A 19,792-nucleotide genomic window follows, 5' to 3' on the forward strand; every position below is an offset into this window, starting at 1 on the left:
TTATGTTTTGAAATCGTATTCCCTTGTATGAGAATTTATACACAGTGAGATTTACCTGCATATGGCCCACAGTATTCTCAGCCTACTTTTACTATCAACCAAGGTAAAAGAGTTCCCTTACTGTGATGGAGGAAATTTTTAAGAAAGATTAGAGGGGAAGCCCGGGAATAAAAATGCACAATATTAGAAATACAAGATGATGCTTCTTCATTGGCAAAAGTTGAGTCACGGGATCACAATAGGGCTTTTGTGAAGGACTCATGCAGCCAAGCTCATTTTGTGAAAACAGGATTAAGTCAAACCACACCACTGCATACTAGGAATTTTTGGAAACACAGTGGAACATTCCAAGATAAAATATTAGGTCATTTCAGGGCTTGAGGTTAGGTGAAATGAGCTAAATTGGTCCTCCAATTATTGTTGTTGTTGTTTTTGGAGAGTTAAAACATGTACTGGAGCAGCAAGAGCAGTGGAAGGGATGTTAGAAATCATGGATTATTTATTCATTCAACAAATATTTACTGAGTGCCTACTATGTGCCTGGCATCATGCTAAACCCTGAAGAAGCAGCAGGAAAAAAAATGGGCACACGTCTTGCCCACCTGGAGTCAGTATTCTTGATGGTAAACCTGGCTCTGTTGCACTGGGGCAGAGTAATTTTGGTCTAGTCATTGATCTGCTCTGGGCCTCAGTTGCCCTTTTTTTTTGAGATGGAGTCTCACTTTGTCACCCAGACTGGAGTGCGGTGGCACAATCTCGGCTCACTGTAACCTCTGTCTCCTGGGTTCAAGCGATTCTCCTGCCTCAACCTCCTGAGTAGCTGGGACTACAGGTGCACACCATCATGCTTGGCTCATTTTTGTATTTTTAGTAGAGATGGAGTTTCGCCACGTTGACCTCAGCCTACCAAAGTGCTGGTATTATAGGTGTGAGCCACTGTGCCTGGCCTCAGTTGCCCATTTGTAAAATGAAGTTGTTAGACTGAATGTGCTAACTCTAAGGTCTCTTCCAGCTCAGGGTGCCTTTGATTCTGTAAACAAGGAATGAGTACTTTTTTGATGATGTGAAAGAACTGACAGTTCCAGAGTTTCTAGAGTTTTAGGGTAGCAAATTCATTGAAATGGGTTTGTGGTCTGGGGAATTTGTCTTAAAGCTACATTTCCACAGCCCAGATAGTGCTTAGTTGAGTTTGAGGACCGCTCAAGAAGATGGCAGTGGAGATGAGAATGAGCCTCAAGTCCCCAGCCACCCCCTCGGCACTGCCTCTACTTTCGCTTCTATCTTTCTCCTTCTCTTTCTGTCTTCCTCTCAGTCTGGTAAATCCGAATTAGTTCAGAGAAGGAGAAAAATAAACTCATTCAGTTCCTTTTTGGGGGATACAAAAGGAAGAAACAGTGGTCTGCCCCAACTTCAGAGTCAGTTACCATAGAGAGATGAAAAGCCAGCACAACCTGAACCTGTGTTATCCTGATTGCCGTCTGTGTCCAGGAGGAGAGAAGAGGGCCCAAGGAGCTTTCAAACAGGGCATGGACTCTCCTCTCCCAGAGCCCACAGAAACGTTAGGCTACATGTGTCCTTAAGAATCATCTAAATCTTGGATGCCACAGTGGCATCCAAGCTAACCTACCAAGACAAAACATTTTGGATTTTCAAAGACTTTCAGGATGATCATTACATTTGTAACCATACATTTTTGATGTTCAATAATTCTTACTATCATAAATCTCATCCTCTTGATTGACTCTAGTCTCTAGTTCTGTAATTCCCTTCTATCTTCTTCTTCCATTTGTTTTACCGACTAAAGTAAAGGGAGCCCACCGTATGCTTCCTCTCCAGTTAAACATTGTACATCATACATGTACAATCTTTGGAAACAGTACCATAGCTGAGCATCAGTGACCTAGGGGAGTGTGAAGTTTGCTGTAAATCCCAAAGGATTTTCTCCAGCCATGTTATTTTATGTATGAGTTGCCTGGAACATGTCCTTAAAATCTTCACTCAGTTTCTCCCCACATTGAATAAAATCATTCTGAATTTTAATTTTCTCTGGGTCAACCTGGGGTCATCTGTTAACATAATGAACTCATATTTGTTCTTGGTGCCATCACTGACTTGTTGCTGAAAAAATGAAACCCCTACAGACCTAGGACCTACCCAGCAGATATCATTTCCCAATGTTATCACATTTCTTTCCTGGACTTCTTTGCACATAGCTTTCTTGCTCAGGAATTGCATTGCTAGTCCCTTTGGCTATGGACATCTGTTTTCTCAACATTAATTTCATGTTCTTTTTCATATTCCCCAGCTCCCTCTTGCAAAGAACACTCCTTGACACCAGAGAGCATGGCTGAATGTGCTTATTTTGAATTCTTTCAAAGATTTCTGAAACCTCTTCAAGTCTATACAAATATCACTGATTTGCTGAGATTCACTGGGGACTTATTACATAGAATGCAAACAGCTTCTGCATAGGAAAAGCACACTGTGTTATGTTTGTGTCTCTTAAATCCAAGAGGATGAATCAACTCCACAAAATATTTAATAAAAACAGTAACTCATTAAAGAGCCGGTTACTTCTAGGCAAGTGTCTAGGAGACATTTTGCCAGTTGAAACAGAATGCTTTGTTTTAGATGGTAGGTCCACTCTGCCACTTTTGTCAGCATTTAGCAAGTTGACAAGCATGAGACAGAGTCAAAAAGTGATAGTAGCTTATCAAACAGTTCCCAGCTAGGCAGATGGTGCTCTTGACTATTTTAATGGGTTCCCTAACCTGTGAATGACTGCTGCCATTTTGACAGCAACTAAAAGATTTCTGAAATATTCCTCTCATTTTCACACCAGATTTAGAACTCAAATAGAAGCCCTGTATTTACCTCAACTCATGTTATATTGGGGGCTGGTCAAAACCAGTTAACAGGCAGGTTGTCTGCAAACTGGAAGATATGACAACAAAGGCATGAAGGAATCTAAACACTGGTCTAATGCCACACAATGAGTCATCAGACAACCGAGGAAATGAATTAAGCTTCTTGCTTCATGATCCATGGCTTGCGATCTCACTTACATAGTGTGTACTAGAAAGAGACACAGCTGGGGTTAAATTGCAGCCGTCACCTGCAGGCAATTGGACCTTAGACAAGCCACTTCTCTGAGGTTCTGTTTTCTTATCAATAAAACTGTAATAAAAAAACCTATCACAGAGAGTTGTTGTGAACATCAATAAAGAAATAATATGTGGACAATGAGAGGTGCATAGCTGAATGCTCAATAAATGGTAGCTATTACATCAACGCATTTCCTCCTACTACTTATTTTTTCTTAATGCTTTCCACTTTTAAATAAATACATAAAAACGAAACTCCAAGCACTGCTAATTAGCTTCTAGAGATCTAATACTACGTATATAAAAGAGACAGGGGCTATCGAGCAGGGCACTGTAATGAGAATGGGAGGCCTTGATTTTGGGCATAAGCCCAAAACACATTCAAAGCAGATACAAGAACGCAAGCAAATGTTTCTGGCTCTCTCCTCTCTATCTCTCTTCACATATGTTAAATTTCCAGTCACCACATTGCTGACATTATATTGTCATACTTAACTGTCTTTATCTTTTCTTCTACAACATATTATTCTTTATAGGTGCTTTTAACATCTTAGTTTTTCTCTAGTTTTGCTTGTTTATTTCTTGTAAATACATTAAGCCATAAAACTGGTATATCTTCAGTTGATGAGGTCATGATTTTAGAGTTCTGTATCCCAGAGAAGTATTTCACACTGTTTCCTGATATGATCATTTTATTAATAATCCATATTTCTGGATTCCAACTTGTATCTAATGAGTCAAGCTCATTGGTGAAGGTAGGTGGGCGAGAATGTTAGGAAGTTGTTTTTCACCGATGCCCACAGTAATCCTTCTGATCTGACAGATTTAAGAGGAAACATTTCCTCCCATGGCCAGGCAGCTTGGATTCCTGGCATGAGGCAGCCATACTGAGATCTTAAATCTCAGAGAGCTGGGTGAGAGAATGTGAATGAATCCATACCAGTTCACACCTTTCCCAGAAAGTACGTTCTTTAATGCATATCCTACAGTTTGGGGGTTGGAGGAATCACTCTCTTTATTTATTGGACATTATGTTCTGAAAGCTTTAAAATTTGTACATGATAATCTTACAAAGAGTTTTATTTTTTACATTCCATATGCATATAAATCATTCTTAAAGAAGATAAGTATGTAATCCCAGCTACTCAGGAGGCTGAGACAGAAGAATTGCTTGAACCCAGGAGACGGAGTTTGCAGTGAGCCAAGACTGCAACACTGTACTCCAGCCTGGGTGACAGAGTGAGACTCCATCAAAAAAAAAAAAAAAAAAAGCAAATTAAAACAATAAAAATCAATAAGATGTTTTCCTTAAAATTCATATTGGTCCTTTCGTTGTTGCTGTCGTCCAACTTCTGATGTTTCACCTTGTCCTTTCCAATTGCTGACCTTTATGCTGGACACTCTCTCTCAGGAAAGAAACTCATCAAAACGTGTTGGAGACAAGAAGAATTTAATACCTCCATATTTTTCAGGTTTGGGAGCCTGAGAATCCACCTGGCTAGTGGTGCCAATCCACACACAGTATCATGTAGGATAATATTTCCTTAGAGGTGGAGTCAAAGATCTCTTTCAAAGGAGTTCATCACAAATTTTTCAGGTACATAGAAAATTGTGAATATTCTATAAAGTTAGCCTTGATTAGTGTCTAATCTAAACAGAACACCCAGGTTGGAGGGAAATGAATGTGTAACTACTGCTAACTAGGTCAAAGTATACTTTGAGAAATGTCTTACTTCATGTGAAATCATGCTCTCACTCTAAATAAGTTTGCCTCTAGAGTTAACCAAAGCCCATTTTGCCAATGAGTGACATTGGATCTCAAATGGTAAGTCCATTACCCAACTGCCTTTGATGACGGATAATTAAGAAGGGGTTTGTTAAAAGTCACTTTTGATAAATTGATAAGAGTCAACGCCAAGCAGCAGCAGCACATGAAATCAAGCCAGTCTGGTTAGCCAACACCAGCTATGCCAACCAAATCATTGTGTTCTGCTAGAAGGGTCAGAACAATAGTGGAACTCACCCTGCGGAGCAGACCACACACACCTCTTCTGCTGTGTGTGCCACTAATGCTTTCCATTCACGTGTCACCAAAAGGCGAACTTTTATTTTCAAGCATTTCTAGAAATCAGCTTATGCCATTTACTCCAGCAGGAATGGCAGTCAGCCATACTGGAAAATATTAACAGTTCTATCCAGTCTCAACAGAGACTCATTGTCTCAGGATAAAAACATTTGTTTAAATATTAAACAGTGAAATCTCGCTGGGTCATTAAAGCCTATAAAGAAAGAACAGGACGGAAATTCATTAATAATCTTAGACTTGAGCCAAGTGAGTGGCTCAGATGCCATTTGTCTTGATGGCATGTCATGCACCCAGAGGAAGCGCTGCACATCACACTCCCAGCTTCGTTCTCACACAATGTTTACAGGCCTCTCGTGGTACGTGCCTTTCTTCTCATAAAACGTGCAGATGCTGAGTAAGATCAATCACTTTCAGTTTTCCCCAGGATTGTCCTGAATAACCTTGTGAGTCTAGATTCTTAATTTCTCCTTGCTATAGATAGTGTTTTGATTTGGGAAAGCTATACCAAGTAAAATTGCTTCTTAAATCAAACGCAACTCAGTTGAAATGTACCAGGTCTTTTGTTTCTTTGTTGGTTCTCAATTCAACTCAATTAAATTCAATTCCAAAGTATTATTGGGTACCAGCAATGAGTATATTCTCTGTTTAATGGAGTGGGAAGTGGTTCGGAAGAATTATCTAACAAAGATGCCACATCTTGTCTGGCCAAAAGGAATTCCACTCTAGTTAACATGTCATTCTAATCCTTGACTCTCTTCTGAGAGGGCTTTACTAATATAGCTATATTTGTCAGCAACTCCATCACTGAAATATTCTCCAGGTCTTCTTACAACTTCTATCCAATGTTAAGTAAAGAAGAAAAATGTCAGGCCATGATTTCAAATCAGTGACCTCCCCAAATCTGTAACTTTCTCAAACATGGATGGATGGCATTTTCAGTAGAATACTGAGTCATATGCAGAAAACTGAAACTGGACCCCTTCCTTATGCCTTATACAAAAGTTAATTCAGGATGGATTAAAGACTTAAGTGTAAAATCCCAAACCGTAAAAACTCTAGAAGACAACAGAGGCAATACCATTCAGGACATAGGCATGGGCAAAGACTTCATGAGAAAAATGCCAAAAGCAATTGCAACAAAAGCCAAAATTAACAAATGGGGCCCAATTAAACTAAAAAGCTTCTGCCAGGAAAAACAAAACAATAACAACAAAAAACTATCATCAGAGTAAACAGGCAACCTACAGAATGGGAGAAAATTTTTGCAATCTATCCATCTGACAAAGGGCTAATATCCAGAATTTATAAGGAACTTAACCATATTTACAAGAAGAAGACAAACCACTCCATCAAAAAGTGGGCAAAGGATGTGAACAGACACTTCTCAAAAGTAGACATTGATGCAGCCAACAAACATGAAAAAAAGTCGACATCACTGATCATCAGAGAAATGCAAATCAAAACCACAATGAGATACCATCTCACACCAGTCAGACTGGCAATTATTAAAAAGTCAGGAAACAATAGATGCTGGTGAGGCTGTGGAGATATAGGAATGCTTTTACACTGTTGGTGGGAATATAAATTAGTTCAACTATTGTGGAAGACAGCATGGCGATTCCTCAAGGATCTAGAACCAGAAACACCATTTGGCCCAGCAATTCCATTTCTGGGTATATACCCAAATCAATATAAATCATTGTACTATAAAGACACATGCACATGCATGTTGATTGCAGCTCTATTTACAATAGCAAAGACTTGGAACCAACCCAAATGCCCATCAATGATAGACTGAATAAAGAAAATGTGGTGCATATATGCCATGGAATACTATGCAGCCATAAAAAGGAAGGATAGCATATCCTTTGCAGAGACATGGATGAAGCTGGAAGCCATCATCCTCAGCAAACTAACATAGAATCAGAAAACCAAACACTGCATGTTCTCACTCATAAGTGGGAGTTGAACACTGAGAACACACGGAGACATAGAGGGGAATGACACACAGCAGGGCCTGTTGTGGGATGGGAGGTGAGGGGAAGGAACTTAGAGGATGGGTCAATAGGAGCAGCAAACCACCATGGCACACGTATACTTACGTAACAAACCTGCACGTTCAGCACATGTATCCCATTTTTTTTTTAGAAGAAATAAAGATTAAAAGAAAAAAGAAAAGAATACTGGGATAAAGACTATGGCTTCTAAAGTATCTTAAGTGAAGATACTATATATATACTATACTATATATATATACAAAGTATCTTAAGTGAAGATAACATATATATGTTATATATATATATAACATATTGATAAAAGATGGCTATTGTGCTAAAAGTACTTAGTATTTTTGTATTGAAATGTGATTATCTGGCTGTAACATAAGCATATTTTGCTAACAAGCTTTCAAACAACTTCTAATAGTATCTTGATAGCAGTGGTGTGCATTTATTTTGCAATGCAACAGAAGTCTCAAGTTTCTTAAACAGTTTTTTACTGAGCACCTACCATGTGCCAGGCACAGTTCTAAATGTGAACCCTGACAAAACAGAGATCACACCAATGTGTGGTATAGAGTGGTATCTTGGAAGCCCAAGGAAGAAAGCACATCAGGAAGAATACAGCAAACAAGTACCTCAGATGCTGCTGGTGGCAGGTCAGGTGGTATGAGGATTGAGAGTCGAATATGAATTTTGCAACAAGGTCTCTGGTACCCTTCTTGAGAACAGTTTTAGTACAATGGTTGGAGTGTGGGTGAGGAGTGGAGGCCAGATTGGAAGAGTTTGAAAGGATATGAGAGAAGAGAAATTGAAGGAATTGCTGAAGAAGTTTTGCTTCATGGAGATCCTATGAAATGGGACAATAGAAAGCAAATTTGGTTAAGAGAAAATTTTGTTTTTAGATGAGAGAAATAATATTGGTAAGCTAATATAAATGAATCGTAGGAAAAGAAAAATGGATGGTATTGGAAAGAGAAGGAATAAGTGCGTTTTACTAACTGGTTGACATTTCAGATACAGGAGAATGCAAGGGCTATCTATCTTTGAAGCTAAGAAGGAGAAATACAATACTTACTGTAGAGCCACAGCAAGCAACAGAAATCAAATTGCATAGGTGGGAGATTGGAAAACAAAAGAAAACATAAACCATGTTTAAATATGAATAAATTTGTTAACTTCAAAACTAGTACGTAACTTTTAACTGTAGCAATTTGAGTTAAATACCAGAGACTGTAGAGTACCATCACCTTAAGATTTTTATCATCCAGGATGTTTGGAGAATACAATGTTTTAGCTAAGAGAATTGTACTAAGTTCACCTAAAGTAGATATGAATGACATAAAATATACTTACCCCTAAAACTGCAAGAAGTAGACTTGAGTCTTTCATTATTTAGAAGATACATTTGGAAGTTGAAAGTAGCTTCAGGGTTAATATTTGAAGTATTGTAAAGTATTGAGTGAGTATAATATATAGACAGATAAACTCATTTTATAGTAACACTTTTATACTATTCTGTACAGGGCCAGGTAGTGGATAATTTCAGCTTTGCAAGACCTATGGTCTCTGTTGCATCGATTTATCCTTGCCATTGTGGGTTGAAAGTAACCACAGATAATACACAAATGAATGAGCATGTTCAATGACATTTTATTTGAAAATACAGGCAGAGGACAGGATTTGGACTGTGAGCAGTAGTTTGCCAACCCCTTCCACAGAGGATAATTTATTTCAAGAAATCCCTTAATTTTATATAAAATTACATTATGGTTAAGGCTTCAGAGCCTCGGATAGTCTTAGGTGTCATTCTATTTTGGAAGCTGTGTGTCTGACATAAATAAACTCCGGACATGAGACCGTATTGCTGTGTCTGTTGTTGGGCTTTGAAACCAGTTGAAAGGTGACTTGGGATGATCTTGTTCAAGTAGCTTTATCTCTTTAAACTTTAATTTCCTCATCTGTAAAATGGGATAACACCTATCCATAAAGTGGTTGTGAAGGGCTATGAGCTATTGTTTATTGAGAGCTGATTTTACTTAGATCAGCTGGTTTCCCTGGATTTGGGGCTCTTCACTGTCAATGTGAAATATTCTCCTGAGAGTCTTTCTAGCTTTTGTCATTTGGATGCCACATATGTGGTGATTGTTGTAAATCACTAGGATGAGAGACATTACTACTGGCTTCCAACTCCCCAGATCTCTTCCTTCTACCTTGATCTTCCAGGTATAATAAAAAAGTTCAGGTTTCTTGTGGAAGTTTCTTACAGCAAGTGATTATTTCTTTTTTTTTTTTTTTATTTATTATACTTTAAGTTCTAGGGTACATGTGCATAACGTGCAGGTTTGTTACATATGTATACTTATGCCATGTTGGTGTGCTGCACCCATCAACTCGTCAGCACCCATCAATTCATCATTTATATCATGTATAACTCCCCAATGCAATCCCTCCCTCCTCCCCCCTCCCCATGATAGACCCCAGTGTGTGATGTTCCCCTTCCCGAGTCCAAGTGATCTCATTGTTCAGTTCCCACCTATGAGTGAGAACATGCGGTGTTTGGTTTTCTGTTCTTGTGATAGTTTGCTAAGAATGATGGTTTCCAGCTGCATCCATGTCCCTACAAAGGACGCAAACTCATCCTTTTTTATGGCTGCATAGTATTCCATGGTGTATATGTGCCACATTTTCTTAATCCAGTCTGTCACAGATGGACATTTGGGTTGATTCCAAGTCTTTGCTATTGTGAATAGTGCCGCAATAAACATACGTGTGCATGTGTCTTTGTAGTAGACTAATTTATAATCCTTTGGGTATATACCCAGTAGTGGGATGGCTGGGTCATATGGTACATCTAGTTCTAGATCCTTGAGGAATTGCCATACTGTTTTCCATAATGGTTGAACTAGTTTACAATCCCACCAACAGTGTAAAAGTGTTCCTATTTCTCCACATCCTCTCCAACACCTGTTGTTTCCTGACTTCTTAATGATTGCCATTCTAACTGGTGTGAGATGGTATCTCATTGTGGTTTTGATTTGCATTTCTCTGATGGCCAGTGATGATGAGCATTTTTTCATGTGTCTGTTGGCTGTATGAATATCTTCTTTTGAGAAATGTCTGTTCATATCCTTTCCCCACTTTTTGATGGGGTTGTTTGTTTTTTTCTCGTATATTTGTTTGAGTTCTTTGTAGATTCTGGATATTAGCCCTTTGTCAGATGAGTAGGTTGCAAAAATTTTCTCCCATTCTGTAGGTTGCCTGTTCACTCTGATGGTAGTTTCTTTTGCTGTGCAAAAGCTCTTTAGTTTAATTAGATCCCATTTGTCAATTTTGGCTTTTGCTGCCGTTGCTTTTGGTGTTTTAGACATGAAGTCCTTGCCCATGCCTATGTCCTGAATGGTACTACCTAGATTTTCTTCTAGGGTTTTGATGGTATTAGGTCTAACATTTAAGTCTCTAATCCATCTTGAATTAATCTTCGTATAAGGGGTAAGGAAAGGATCCAGTTTCAGCTTTCTACTTATGGCTAGCCAATTTTCCCAGCACCATTTATTAAATAGGGAATCCTTTCCCCATTTCTTGTTTCTCTCAGGTTTGTCAAAGATCAGATGGCTGTAGATGTGCGGTATTATTTCTGAGGACTCTGTTCTGTTCCATTGGTCTATAGCTCTGTTTTGGTACCAGTACCATGCTGTTTTGGTTACTGTAGCCTTGTAGTATAGTTTGAAGTCAGGTAGCGTGACGCCTCCAGCTTTGTCCTTTTGACTTAGGATTGTCTTGGCAATGCGGGCTCTTTTTTGGTTCCATATGAACTTTAAAGCAGTTTTTTCCAATTCTGTGAAGAAAGTCATTGGTAGCTTGATGGGGATGGCATTGAATCTATAAATAACCTTGGGCAGTATGGCCATTTTCACGATATTGATTCTTCCTATCCATGAGCATGGTATGTTCTTCCATTTGTTTGTGTCCTCTTTGATTTCACTGAGCAGTGGTTTGTAGTTCTCCTTGAAGAGGTCCTTTACATCCCTTGTAAGCTGGATTCCTAGGTATTTTATTCTCTTTGAGGCAATTGTGAATGGAAGTTCATTCCTGATTTGGCTCTCTGCTTGTCTGTTGCTGGTGTATAAGAATGCTTGTGATTTTTGCACATTAATTTTGTATCCTGAGACTTTGCTGAAGTTGCTTATCAGCTTAAGGAGATTTTGGGCTGAGACGATGGGGTTTTCTAAATATACAATCATGTCATCTGCAAACAGGGACAATTTGACTTCTTCTTTTCCTAACTGGATACCCTTGATTTCTTTCTCTTGCCTGATTGCCCTAGCCAGAACTTCCAACACTATGTTGAATAGGAGTGGTGAGAGAGGGCATCCCTGTCTTGTGCCAGTTTTCAAAGGGAATTTTTCCAGTTTTTGCCCATTCAGTATGATATTAGCTGTGGGTTTGTCATAAATAGCTCTTATTATTTTGAGGTACGTTCCATCAATACCGAATTTATTGAGCGTTTTTAGCATGAAGGGCTGTTGAATTTTGTCAAAAGCCTTTTCTGCATCTATTGAGACAATCATGTGGTTCTTGTCTTTGGTTCTGTTTATATGCTGGATTACGTTTATTGATTTGCGAATGTTGAATCAGCCTTGCATCCCAGGGATGAAGCCCACTTGATCATGGTGGATAAGCTTTTTGATGTGCTGCTGAATCCGGTTTGCCAGTATTTTATTGAGGATTTTTGCATCAATGTTCATCAGGGATATTGGTCTAAAATTCTCTTTTTTTGTTGTGTCTCTGCCAGGCTTTGGTATCAGGATGATGTTGGCCTCATAAAATGAGTTAGGGAGGATTCCCTCTTTTTCTATTGATTGGAATAGTTTCAGAAGGAATGGTACCAGCTCCTCCTTGTACCTCTGGTAGAATTCAGCTGTGAATCCATCTGGTCCTGGACTTTTTTTGGTGGGTAGGCTATTAATTGTTGCCTCAATTTCAGAGCCTGCTATTGGTCTATTCAGGGATTCAACTTCTTCCTGGTTTAGCCTTGGGAGAGTGTAAGTGTCCAGGAAATTATCCATTTCTTCTAGATTTTCTAGTTGATTTGCGTAGAGGCGTTTATAGTATTCTCTGATGGTAGTTTGTATTTCTGTGGGGTCAGTGGTGATATCCCCTTTATCATTTTTTATTGCATCTATTTGATTCCTCTCTCTTTTTTTCTTTATTAGCCTTGCTAGCGGTCTGTCAATTTTGTTGATCTTTTCAAAAAACCAACTCCTGGATTCATTGATTTTTTGGAGGGTTTTTTGTGTCTCTATCTCCTTCAGTTCTGCTCTGATCTTAGTTATTTCTTGCCTTCTGCTAGCTTTTGAATGTGATTGCTCTTGCCTCTCTAGTTCTTTTAATTGTGATGTTAGAGTGTCAATTTTAGATCTTTCCTGCTTTCTCTTGTGGGCATTTAGTGCTATAAATTTCCCTCTACACACTGCTTTAAATGTGTCCCAGAGATTCTGGTATGTTGTATCTTTGTTCTCATTGGTTTCAAAGAACATCTTTATTTCCGCTTTCATTTCGTTATGTACCCAGTAGTCATTCAGGAGCAGGTTGTTCAGTTTCCATGTAGTTGAGCGGTTTTGATTGAGTTTCTTAGTCCTGAGTTCTAGTTTGATTGCACTGTGGTCTGAGAGACAGTTTGTTATAATTTCTGTTCTTTTACATTTGCTGAGGAGTACTTTACTTCCAATTATGTGGTCAATTTTGGAATAAGTGCGATGTGGTGCTGAGAAGAATGTATATTCTGTTGATTTGGGGTGGAGAGTTCTATAGATGTCTATTAGGTCCGCTTGGTGCAGAGATGAGTTCAATTCCTGGATATCCTTGTTAACTTTCTGTCTCGTTGATCTGTCTAATGTTGACAGCGGAGTGTTGAAGTCTCCCATTATTATTGTATGGGAGTCTAAGTCTCTTTGTAAGTCTCTAAGGACTTGCTTTATGAATCTGGGTGCTCCTGTATTGGGTGCATATATATTTAGGAGAGTTAGCTCTTCCTGTTGAATTGATCCCTTTACCATTATGTAATGGCCTTCTTTGTCTCTTTTGATCTTTGATGGTTTAAAGTCTGTTTTATCAGAGACTAGGATTGCAACCCCTGCTTTTTTTTGTTCTCCATTTGCTTGGTAGATCTTCCTCCATCCCTTTATTTTGAGCCTATGTATGTCTCTGCATGTGAGATGGGTCTCCTGAATACAGCAGACTGATGGGTCTTGACTCTTTATCCAGTTTGCCAGTCTGTGTCTTTTAATTGGAGCATTTAGTCCATTAACATTTAAGGTTAATATTGTTATGTGTGAACTTGATCCTGCCATTATGATATTAACTGGTTATTTTGCTCGTTAGTTGATGCAGTTTCTTCCTAGCCTCGATGGTCTTTACATTTTGCCAAGTTTTTGCGATGGCTGGTACCGGTTGTTCCTTTCCATGTTTAGGGCTTCCTTCAGGGTCTCTTGTAAGGCAGGCCTGGTGGTGACAAAATCTCTAAGCATTTGCTTATCTGTAAAGGATTTTATTTCTCCTTCACTTATGAAACTTAGTTTGGCTGGATATGAAATTCTGGGTTTAAAATTCTTTTCTTTAAGAACGTTGAATATTGGCCCCCACTCTCTTCTGGCTTGTAGAGTTTCTGCCGAGAGATCTGCTGTTAGTCTGATGGGCTTCCCTTTGTGGGTGACCCGACCTTTCTCTCTGGCTGCCCTTAAGATTTTTTCCTTCATTTCAACTTTGGTGAATCTGGCAATTATGTGTCTTGGAGTTGCTCTTCTGGAGGAGTATCTTTGTGGCGTTCTCTGTATTTCCTGAATTTGAATGTTGGCCTGCCCTACTAGGTTGGGGAAGTTCTCCTGGATGATATCCTGAAGAGTGTTTTCCAACTTGGTTCCATTTTCCCCCTCACTTTCAGGCACCCCAATCAGACGTAGATTTGGTCTTTTTACGTAATCCCATACTTCTTGCAGGCTTTGCTCATTTCTTTTTCTTCTTTTTTCTTTTGGTTTCTCTTCTCGCTTCATTTCATTCATTTGATCTTCAATCGCTGATACTCTTTCTTCCAGTTGATCGAGTCGGTTACTGAAGCTTGTGCATTTGTCACGTATTTCTCGTGTCATGGTTTTCATCTCTGTCATTTCGTTTATGATCTTCTCTGCATTAATGAGTCTAGCTGTCAATTCTTCCACTCTTTTTTCAAGATTTTTAGTTTCTTTGCGCTGGGTACGTAATTCCTCCTTTAGCTCTGATAAGTTTGATGGACTGAAGCCTTCTTCTCTCCTCTCGTCCAAGTCATTCTCTGACCAGCTTTGATCCGTTGCTGGTGATGGGCTGCGCTCCTTTGCAGGGGGAGATGCGCTCTTATTTTTTGAATTTCCAGCTTTTCTGCCCTGCTTCTTCCCCATCTTTGTGGTTTTATCTGTCTCTGGTCTTTGATGGTGGTGACGAACTGATGGGGTTTTGGTATAGGTGTCCTTCCTGTTTGATAGTTTTCCTTCTGACAGTCAGAAGGACTCTCTGTTGGTCTGTTGGAGATTGCTTAAGGTCCACTCCAGACCCTGTTTGCCTGGGTATCAGCAGCAGAGGTTGCCGAAGATAGAATATTGCTGAACAGCGAGTGTACCTGTCTGATTCTTCCTTTGGAAGTGTCCTCTCAGGGGTGTACTCCACCCTGTGAGGTGTGGGGTGTCAGATTGCCCCTAGTGGGGGATTTCTCCCAGCTAGGCTACTCAGGGGTCAGGGACACACCTGAGCAGGCAGTCTGTCCGTTCTCAGATCTCAACCTCCGCGTTGGGAGATCCGCGGCTCTCCCCAAAGCTGTCAGACAGAGTCGTTCGCGTCTGCACCGGCTCCCGCTACTTCCCCTGTTGGTCTTCAGCTGTGCGCTGTCCCCAGAGGTGGAGACTACAGAGACAGGCAGGCTTCCTTGAGCTGCTGTGAGCTCCACCCAGTTCGAGCTTCCCAGCGGCTTTGTTTACCTACTTAAGCCTCAGCAATGGCGGGCGCCCCTCCCCCAGCCTCGCTGCTGCCTTGCGGATAGATCGCGGCAGACTGCTGTGTTAGCAGTGAGGGAGGCTTCGTGGGCGTGGGACCCTCCCGGCCAGGTGTGGGATATATTCTCCTGGAATGCCTGTATGCTTACAGCGCAGTATTGGGGTGGGAGTTACCCGATTTTCCAGGTGTTGTGTGTCTCAGTTCCCCTGGCTAGGAAAACGGATCCCCTTCCCCCTTGCGCTTCCAGGTGAGGCGATGCCTCGCCCTGCTTCAGCTCTCGCTGGTCAGGCTGCAGCAGCTGACCAGCACCGATTGTCCGGCACTCCCTAGTGAGATGACCCCAGTACCTCAGTTGAAAATGCAGAAATCACCGGTCTTCTGTGTCGCTCGCGCTGGGAGTTGGAGACTGGAGTTGTTCCTATTCGGCCATCTTGCTCCGCCCCAAGACTCGATTATTTCTTAAGAAGAATTTAATCAGCTTCAGTTATTTGGTTCATTAGGATGGTAAACAACTACAGTTGAAGTCCTCATGTGGGAGTCTTTCTTTGTGTGAGCCATTGTGTTGAGGCATGGAAACCATGGGATATAGGGTCTTGTTTGTAAAGCAATGCTGTCTTTTGCCCTCTTTACCCTTGGGTTTGTCTAGACATAAAACACTTAAAAGTGACTTATGCAGTCACTTTTAGCCAGGAGGCAATTCATGAAATGCCTGGATAGAAAATATTAGCGAGAGATGAAGGATTGTACCAGGTTAAGGATCCTTCCAGGTTACCTGGTGCTCAAGATCACCCCTTCAACGCCATCACACTGGGCTGTCCCTCAGATTGGGTCACTTTACTTCCTCTTGACCTCTGTAGCACTTACACATTGTAGTGTAATTGGCTGTTTTCTAGTCTCAGGGCTTAACACAATGTCTTGTGCTTAATAGGGGTTCCATCAACTTTTGATGAATGCCCATGAGAGTAAGTGTCATCAATGATATTAAGTAAAAGGACTTGTGCAAGAAAGAACTGGCTGAGACAATATTTAAAATAAAGAGGAGTCACTGTTGTGAGGAGAGTCATTGCTAAACCCTGCATTTATTTTAGTATCAGCAGACCCGGACCCCTCCTGTAGCATAATTCTGTTTCAAAAAGTAAACTAGAATCAGCAACTTCACAAAGAAATGATAAGAATAGGGGCCAATAGGGACAGGGGGAAGAAACTGCCCTAAACTCTTTTGTATTTTTCATTCCTTCTTAATTCATTCCATTTCTCAAGTTGCTTCCCTTCTAAGGAATGGGGCAGAGATGCTCGGCATCTTCCTTTGGTTGCTACTTATCTAGATGGGTGGTAAGTCCATTGGGCAAAGGTCATGTCTACTCTCCACAAACCTTTCAAAAATATTTACTTTCTAGGTGGGAGCCAATCCTTGCTCACAAATCCGACCCACCAGAGAAAAGAATGCAGAGTCTGCAGAAACCAACCAGCTTCCCCTTGTGCTCAGGTTAAACTTTCCAACCTGATGCCAGACCACAGAGAACAGCCGCTTCCTGGAAATTAGGCAGCACTGAAATGACCTTCAGCCAGTGTTGCCTTGGACACCGTTGCGGTGTGTTGGAACCAGCCAGGGGGCTGCGTGTCTCTGTGCTGACCTCACTGAAGGGAAGGGCAGGGTCAGGAGGCCACGGAAGAGCCAATTCTATGTGGTATGTTGATTTGGGCAAATATGTTTATACATCAAAACTCTGTTTTTGGTGCTTCCATTTTCTCACTAAATGTTCTCCTCTTCCAAATTGTAGCACAGTCGCTTCTGTTCTCAGTAGGTTTGTCCCACACCAAACGGGAGAGGTCCATGGGATTGAGACTCTGGGTTTGGGTAGACCAAACTCTCCATAGCAGTGATTTGGGCATTTGAGGGGTACTTAGAAGCTAACAGTGGAACCTGGCTTGCCTTTCTTTATGCCATGCCAAGACTCTTGTCCTCAACCCTTTGCCCTCCATACCCTTAAAAGAAGACTGGGAATGGGGGCAGTGGCTCACACCTGTAATCCCAGTGATTTGTGAGGCCAAAGTAGGAAAGTCACTTGACGCCAGGAGTTTGAGACCAGCCTGGGCAAGAGTGAGACCTTGTCTCTACAGAAAAAAAAAAAAAAAAAAAAAAAAAAAAAGCCGGGTGCGATGGCTCATGCCTGCAATCCCAGCACTTCAGGGAGCCGAGGCAGGTGGACATCTGAGGTCAAGAGTTGGAGACCAGCCTGGACAACATGGTGAAACCCCATCTCAATTAAAAATACAAAAATGAGCTGGGTGCGGTGGCCCATGCCAGTAATCCCAGCTACTCGGGAGACTGAAGCAGAAGAGTTGCTTGAACCCGGGAGGCGGTGGTTGCAGTGAGCCGAGATCGTACCATTGCACTCTAGCTTGGGTGACAGAGTGGGACTCCTTCTCAAAAACAAAACAAATCAAAACAAAACAAAACAAAACAAAACAAAATTACCCAGGTCTTTTGGCATGTGCCTGTAGTCCCAGCTACTCAGGAGGCTGAGGTGGGAGGATCAGTCGAGACCAGGAGTTCAAGGTCAGAGTGAGCTAGGATCTCACCACTGTACTCCACCCTGGGCAACAGAGTGAGACCCCATCTCAAAATAAATGCATACATACATTCATAAAATAAAAAATAAAATTTCACTTCTACTGCCCTTGCCTCAAATAAGAACTTGGAAGCTCAACCTAGTTGTTGACTGTCATATGGGCTTTTAGGTGTTTAGGATTTGTACTTAAGGAACAAAGAACTTGCTATTTACCAGGTAGTAAAAAACACTTCAAGTCCTTAAACATTATTTTTACTGTAAGGGAAGCACTTGTCAGCCCCCAGTCATTTCAGATATGATTTCCGAAAGGGACATTCTTTCATTCTTCTCTCCTTACAGGCATAAATATTGTGCATTTTAAACTGGAAACATACAATGTTATCTACTTCTGGTGTCTTATGTAACTTTCCAGGAATGTTGAAAGACTTTCCGGGCTCCGTGAGGTTGGGAATGGGGGAAAGGCAGAGGGGGCTGAAGGTGGGGGTAGGGGCAGACTCGAGGGACGAGGAAAAAATCCACTTTTTCCATACATCACTACATTGGCTGTTTGTGACAAGAAGTTATTGCAATTAAGATACAAGCCGGATGTGTGGGCTAAAAACCTCAGCTGATATCACAAGCATTTATTGATAATGAAAACTTAGAGGAAGAGATCTGGAAAATTGTTGTCTTTAGTGGTTTCCTATGCAAGAGAACAAACCATATGGATTAATAAAAAAGTGCTCTACCTTATCTAGGAGAAGAAAAAACTGTTTATTTTGCTGCAAAAGGAATGTTTCTGTCAAGTCTTAAGTGTCAGTCTTCTAGGTTAGGGCTTTACATTGCACACACCACCACATAAGCACATTGTCCTGCTTTAAACAATCATTTTGGCGTTGCTAAATGACCTGGCCAAACAGCCTCAGCTATAAGAATAAGGGATAAACATTCAGAGTAAATCAGTATCTATAAATCCTTGATCACATGCGCCACTTCAACACAACCAAACCTGAATTAGCCTATCAGAGTAGGTAAATGAGCCCTCTACACTTCATCAAGGAAAACGGGTTTCATTTGAGAATATGCTATTTTCAAGCAAGACATTAGCAAGGAAATACCTAACATGTGTCCTGGAATATCTTTTGCAAATGCAATGAAAAGGTAATGGCAATAATGAGTGAAAAGAAGAACCCTCAAGGGACTAGTTTACCAATACTATATAAGGCAGAAAATATATCTTAGATAAATGCTAAGCAGAGAGTTAAGTGTCTGGAAATAATAATATCATGCAGAGTAGAGATACAATAACAGAGTAGAGAAAGGCATGAAGTTTTCTGGAGAGTTAAGCTTTAAGATCTTTACTCAAAAACAAAATACTGCATACAATGAGCCTTCATAAATATACACTGACCACATTCTCTTCTGTCTTCCTAAAGAAAGCACTTTGGAAATTACCATGTTTCCGGTTTTTCTTGGGTGACCACATCAGCATATTTTCTGCATCATCCTGTATATTGTGACTAAAAATGTCAGGTAGACTTACCACCAATAAAACAAAAATTGGATACAGATGGCTCCTTGAAAGGCACTAATCTACACACAAATATTGGTCTACTAGGTTAGTGATACTGATGAACTCAGGATTATACAAATGGGGTGTTGATCTCACTAGGACTTCGATGGAACTTAACAGCTCAAATCTAGTCTGCATCAGCTCACATACTCTCTAGAAATCACTCAGGTAACTTGTTTGAGTTGGAACAAACCTGAAATTACATTAAGAATTTAGGTTATGGCCGGGCGCAGTGGCTCAAGCCTGTAATCCCAGCACTTTGGGAGGCCGAGACGGGCGGATCACTAGGTCAGGAGATCGAGACCATCCTGGCTAACACAGTGAAACCCCGTCTCTACTAAAAAATACAAAAAAAAAAAAAAAAAAAAAAACTAGCCAGGAGAGGTGGTGGGCGCCTGTAGTCCCAGCTACTCGGGAGGCTGAGGCAGGAGAATGGCGTAAACCCAGGAGGCGGAGCT

The sequence above is a fragment of the Rhinopithecus roxellana genome, chromosome 4 (assembly GCF_007565055.1).
Source record: "Rhinopithecus roxellana isolate Shanxi Qingling chromosome 4, ASM756505v1, whole genome shotgun sequence".
In the NCBI taxonomy this organism is placed as follows: domain Eukaryota; kingdom Metazoa; phylum Chordata; class Mammalia; order Primates; family Cercopithecidae; genus Rhinopithecus; species Rhinopithecus roxellana.